The following is a 7,028-nucleotide window of genomic DNA, read 5'->3' on the forward strand; positions in this document are numbered from 1 at the left end:
GGTTAGAGATGAATCGTCGGACAAAGTTGATCTTGCCGATAAGACGTTGGAGCTCCTTCTTCGTGGTGGGCGGCTGCATGGTACGCACTGCCTCTTGACTTTTCAGGCCGATCTCAATTCCCCTTTCATGAACCAGAAAACCTAGGAACTGACCAGCCGTCACACCAAAAGCACACTTCTTTGGATTCATTCTCAGTCCGAACTTTCGAGTTCGGTCTAGGATGCGTCGCAAATCATCCAAGTGTCCCTCCATGGAGACAGATTTGACTACCACGTCATCGATGTAGATTTCCACCAACTTGCCGATCAAATCGTGAAATATATAATTCATGGCTCTTTGGTACGTTGCACCAGCATTCTTCAACCCAAAGGTCATGACTACATATTCAAACAAGCCTACTGCCCCTGGTACTCTGAATGCGGTCTTGTGTATATCTTCTGGAGCCATGAAGATTTGGTTATAGCCGGCGTTGCCATCCATGAAGCTCAACACCTTGTGGCCAGCAGCTGCATTGATCAACGTTTCTGCCACAGGCATCGGATATTCATCTTTCGGAGTGGCTCTGTTGAGATCTCGGAAATCGATGGCCACACGCCATCGGCCGTCCTTCTTTTATACAGGAACGATACTGGAGATCCATTCAGCATACCTGCATGGCCTGATGAATCCGGCGGCCAACATCTTCTCGATCTCTTTCTTGACCTCTTCCAGAATTTCGGCCTTCATCTGACGTGCTCGTTGTTGGAACGGCCGAAATCCCTTCTTAAGGGGGAGCCGATGTTCAATGATGCTCCTGTCTAAACCAGGCATCTCTGTGTAATCCCATGCAAAGCAATCTGGGTATTCTTTTAACAGAGCTATCATCTGACTCCTAAGATGTGGATCTAACTTTTTGCTGATAAAAGTTGGTCGCGGCTTATCCCCAGGTCCGATGTCGACTTCTTCTAGCTCATCAGCCGACGTAAACCCATACCCTAGCTTTTCGTCACCTGTGAGGTCGACACTAAATACAGGGGGAACGTGTGGCAAGGATAATACGGGCCGATTGCTGGAATCGGCCTTCATCTCGATTGTAACCAGGATTTTTTGGAAGTGTCGGAGCCAATCGCGTGGAACGGCTTCCTCCTTGTCCTCGCTATGAGAGCAGCTGCCCTCGTCTCTGTCCTTACCAGGGTGGCGCCCAAGTCCTACCATGTTGATGTTGAACGAGAATCTTGGCTGGCACCTCCCAGGGTACGTGCATTCCACCATGTCAACGGCGTGTGCCAGTGAATTCGGCACTTCTGATGCTGCCAACGTGAATGGCAGCGGTGGACGGGACTGGAGTGGCATCTCTCCCTGGTAAGTCCCGAGAGCTGGTCCTGACGGAGAGTACTGATGCCTCATGATTTCCTGGATCACCCAAAGAGCGACACGCTCCAAAGTGTTCACCAGGCTCTCAGAATGGCGGTGCAGCGAGTGAGCTACCATGAAGTTAATCTCCTGACGCAGGGACCTGGTGCGTTCTTCTGACGGGGCGGACAGGTCCACTCCATCGAGCGCGCCTTCAGGTGAGAACCCTTTCCACCTGATGCCATGTGAGCGGGTTCTGTGAAAAGAGCCGATGAGGTCGGCTTCGAGGATTGCTTTGACCTCGTCATACTTCTTCTTGAGCTCCTCGGTCAGATCCTCGTACGTGACTGGGGTCCCTTCCGCCATCTCAGATGTAGATGGCGATGCGGTTGATGTCGAAGATTGTCCCACCGGGCGTGCCAGAATGTGTTGCGGTCAGAAACCCACCGGCGAGCAGCGACGGGCAACACAGTAGAGCCGGGAGGCTCCCAGGACTGCGGCTGGCCCTGGTCCCTCCGAGCGACGGCCCGCAAAGACTCGGCACGCACGTCCGATGCTGGTGCAAGGGCGTGCCACCTGACCTATACCTGGTCAGGAAGGTGATGGATGTGCCTCGCTTAGTTTCCTGCATGGCATACACGTAAACATTAAATACGAGCCTCGATCGGCTCTCAGGTTGTCCTGTGAATCGGCTCAAAGAGCCGATCCACCCATGATCCGTACGAGGTGTACGAATATATGGTGGTCCTGCTAGATCAAAATAAAGCTAAAACGACCTACTACGATCTAGGGTTTTCACCACATAATCGGAACATCCTACTCGTGATTGAGCCTGGCGGCCACGCACGGTGATCGTAAACCGACCCTAGACAAGGCCTAAAAACCAACACGAGGTTGATCCCCGGAACATCATGTCTAGGGCTAGCAAACTACACCATACGCGCCACTGGATCCTTCAACCCGTTTGTAAGGCCTAACGATGCAGATATTAAACTAATCCTTGAAGAACAAGGAGCAACCATAACGGATCGGATCTACTAAATAATGATCAAGCGGGGTGCCGCCCTTACACCTATCTTAGGTGTAAGGGCGGCTAGACGTCTCAGGGTTGCACGACGACAGCATATGAAACGATGAACAATGCTAACCCTAACACGTCTAAGATAACTACGTTGCTCGCCATCAAAAAGGCTTCAGTACGAGCAACGCATGAACAGCGGATAAACGTGTACTGCCTAGATCGCAAGATGTGATATAGGCAGCATGATGCTTACCTGGAAGAAACCCTCGAGACAAGGGAGTTGGCGATGCGCCTAGATTGGTTTGTGGTGAACGTGATTGTTGTTTATTTCATAAACCCTAGATACATATTTATAGTCCGTAGACTTTCTAACGTGGGAATAATCCCTACCGTGGACGAGCCAAACTCTAACTAACCGACACGTATCCTATCATATTTACAGATACAAGGGCAAACTAGCCCAAACTTCGTGTACAAGGCCGGTTCGCGTATTCTTCCATGTATATTCTTCAAGCCCAATCTTGATCGCGGCCACCTCTGACTTGGTCAAATTCTGGTGATAACACGGGCCCAGATGGGTTCGTGCGGGCCTGGTTGCGCTTGTCAGGGGGTCGCGCTGCGGCTGTGGCCGCGTCCTCCTTCTTGGCTTCCGCGGCGAGGCTGTAGAGGGCGGGCATGGCGACGGGCATGGTGGCTGTTCCAAGGGGCTGCGGCATGGTTCGTGCATGGTGCTGCAGCGGTGGCCAGGTGCTGGTGGCGTTGGGATTCAGGGGCACGGCGACGGGATGGTGGGCATCCGCGATGGCATGCTGGCCGGCATGCTTTGACTACCCTGCCGGTGAAGGACTCTTTGGCAGGATGGTGCTCCGGGTGAAAGCCCTGCCTGACTCGGTCGGTGCCGGCGATGACGACGCCCCGGGGCGCCGTTCTCCTTCTTGAAGGCATCGTCGTGGGGCTCCTACCTCTCCTGCATTGAAGTATTCATGCTCTCCGGGTGAAAACCCAAGCTTTGGCCTCGGCCGGTGCGGGCAACGGCGACGGTCTCGTTGCTTCCCTTCTTGGAGGCGTCGTCTTGGAGCGCTTGACCTTCTCTCGGCGGTGGTGGTTTTGCTTGTCGTGCTATGTTGCCTTGCCGGACGGGTTGGAGGATGTCGAGGCGGTGGCCTCGGATAGGTGGCTGTGAGCCGGGGCGGCGGCCCCGGAAGGCGGTGCGGCAACATCTCTATGGTGCGGGGATGCGGCTTGCCACGACTTGGGTGGCGACCCTGGCCGCGTGGGCGGCAGGGCAGTCGGCTCGGTCGGCGCGTCCTAGTGGGGACGGTCGGACGTTATGTCGGGGCGGCGGCCCGGATGAGTTGGTGTGATGACCGTGGTCTGCGGTCGTTTGCCCTGGGCAGCTTGGGTTGCGGGTGGACGGTTCGTGCGGCGTTGCAGCCCGAGAGCGAGCGGTGGTACGTCGGGGCGGCGGCCCCGGAAGGTGGTGGTCTTGGTGGATGCGCAGGGCGTGACGGAGCAGCGGTATGTCGGAGCGGCGGCTCCGAATGTTCGTCATCTTGACAGTGTTGAGGACATCGACTTTGTGTCGCGAGGGCGACAAGGTCGTTTTGGCTGAGCGGTTCGTCTTCTTCAGCTATGTTGGAGTGTCCCGTGTCTGCTCCTCTCATAGTAGGTACGATGTCTTCTCTCCGGCTTAGTTGGATGGCAAGCTAGTCTTCGCGAGTGTGTCGTTTGCTTGTATCAGTAGTGGGTTTGAGTGGGCTTGCCTTTATGGCGTGGCGAGTGGGAGCTTGGCCCTGCGGTGTCTTGTTGTATGATTTTCGCCCGGTTTTCTCCTAAAAACTGTGCACTTTCTGCTTCGATGGGGCAAAGCTTTTGCCTCGGTTTCAAAAAAAAAAAAAAAATCAGTCGCGGCACCAACCATCTGTTGCCTGCCGCCGCGCCTTCGGCACCCTTCGATGGCTATTTCTCAGTGAGTCACTCGGTTAGACTGTGTCATCAAATCTTAGTTGCAATTTATATTGTAACTCACGATTGATTAATATGAATTAAATGACGTAGAACTTAACTTAGCACGAAGTTAGTTCTCAGTTTAGTAAATTTTGAAAGTTAAAACTGATCATCTCTAGCAATAGAATTATCTTCAGCCGCGTATACCAAAGCATCCCCTAAATCGCGCTGGATCGAACGTTTCGGGGACGTTGTTGCTTGGTGCCACGTTTGGGGCGCATCTTTCCCCAGTCGCGCCCCCAAACGAGGCCCTAAAATTTGTTTTTCTTTTCAATTAGGTATTTGAAAACACAAGTAAGTTATTAAACATAGCACATAAATAATATATTTATGTTTGCTAATATTATTTCCAAATGAAAATACAACAAATCAACAACAAACCAAACAAGTTAGGCTAGATCAAGGCGTCGCCGCAATTGATGATAATCCTTTGACCCTCCATAGATGTTCAACAAGAACATGTTGCAGTTAATCGTGAATATTGTTGTCACGGATCTCTGCGTGCATGGCGAGGATTTCAGTAAAATCTGCAGGCACCTCGTGATCAACCTTCGCAAGAGGGCCCTGGCACTCATAGTCATAGGGACAAACATGTGCCCTGGCCCGATTCTTGCAGTCATCCTCGATGATCATGTTGTGCATAATCACACAAGTCTGCATCACCTCCCACATTTGGTCGTAAGACTAGTTTAGTGCAGGGCACCGAACAATAGCAAATTGAGCTTGGAGCACACCGAATGCCCACTCGACATCCTTACGGCAAGCCTCGTGTCGCGAAGGAAAGTGAAAATTCTTCTGACATGCAGGATTGTTTTGACAAATGTTGCCATTTTAGATATATACCATCGGCTAGATAATAGCCTTTGGTATATTGGTGGCCACTGATCTTATATTTGCATGGTGGAGCATTACCTTCCACTAGTTTGTTAAACATAGGAGACCGCTGCAACAACAGGTTGATTTCATTGTGTGATCCCGCCATGCTAAAAAAGGAATGCCAAATCCATAGGTCAATCTGCCACAACTTCAAGCACCACACTGCAATATCTATGACACCCTTTGTATATACATTGCCAAGCAAACGGGCAGTTCTTTCATGACTAGTGCATACAATTGATGCCTGCAAGCATCCCATGGAATCCTCTCGCTACATTTTGGGCCACGATCCTGGTAGTCTCTTCTTCAGTTGGCCCTTTCAAGTAGTACTTGCCAAACATTCCCACCACAACTCGGCAAAACTTATACATGCACTCAATGGCAGTAGACTCACTATTGCAAAGGTAATCGTCTTGTGTATCGGTAGGCGCTCCATATGCATTTCTCGTCGGATTTGCCTGCACGTTCTGGGACGCGTTGGCGAAGCGGTGGCTGCAAAAAGGACGGTGAGGGTGTCATTCGTCATGGCGGTGTCCAATGCAGGAGAAATTGTCATTCAAGACGGCCGGCAAATCGAGCGACGACGTAGGGGTGGGAGGCATGACGAGAAATAAAGGCAAGAAGCAACCGTCCTGGATGTGGTCGCCACCAGATGGGAACCCGCCTCACTTTTCGCTATGTTCCGACGCGTCTGAAGGGTCCCCTATGGAGCGGGGATGGCCTCGGGACGCCGGACATTGTATTGGACCACGTCGGGCGAAAAGACCCTTTAGGGCGCACGGCTAAGGGAGTTAAACTAGTTGGCCAAATAGCTTTGGGGGACGCAACTGGAGATGCTCTAAATGTGCTTCTTGAATTTCATTTTGCTATAAAACAACTTCATGACTAGAAAAAACTAACACTGGGATTATAATCACAATCGCATCGAATGAAAATTGAAGACAAATTTCTTTCTACATAACAAATATTTGTTTCCCTCATCTTTAACCTAGTTGCTTCCTCCTTGTTCTTGCAGTGATGAACGATGTTAGCTACTCCATCCATCCTGGTTTATTAGTCATGCGTGTATCTCTAGATTATAAATTTGACATATGTAATACTCCCTCCCCTTCCTGAATGTAAGCCATATAATTTTTCAAAAAAAAATTCTAGAATATAGACTTTAGTGCGACGCACCATTTGTATGGAATTTTTTTAAAGGATTTAACTATATTTCCTAATCTTTTGCTTATTTTCTCACGTCAAATTCATAGTGGTAATCCCACTCAAACTTGGTGTAAGTTTCTCTCAATATGTGTTCTTTAATTTCCGTGCCAAAAATTATATGGCTTATATTTAGAAACAGATGGAGTATAAATTATGTAACATAAAATACTATCAAAGTTATAACATCTAAAATTTCTAACTATATATTATTTGTAATATATAACTTATATTAAGTCGATCAAACTGACGAAGTTAGTATATTCAGATACACCTTTTTTTCTGATTCTCTTCTTACCTTTTTTTATTTTTCTGAACCTTCTTCAAAGTTCTTCATTGCCTTCTCCATCTTTTGCATTTCATCATGAGCAAGCTCGAGTTTTCCTTCGACCTTCTTTTCGTCGATTAGGAAGTTAGAATATTCCAAGATAAGCATTTTTTCCTTCGAGACACTGCTTCAAACCAGTTAGAAAAACTCTGTTGGGGAAAGTGAAAGCGTAGTGACACTTTTTGCTCGGCGGATTTTTTAAACCTTCTTCAACCTTCTTCATTGCCTCCTCCATCTTTTGCATTTCTTCATGAGCAAGC

The sequence above is a fragment of the Lolium perenne genome, chromosome 1, assembly GCF_019359855.2.
Source record: "Lolium perenne isolate Kyuss_39 chromosome 1, Kyuss_2.0, whole genome shotgun sequence".
NCBI lineage: Eukaryota > Viridiplantae > Streptophyta > Magnoliopsida > Poales > Poaceae > Lolium > Lolium perenne.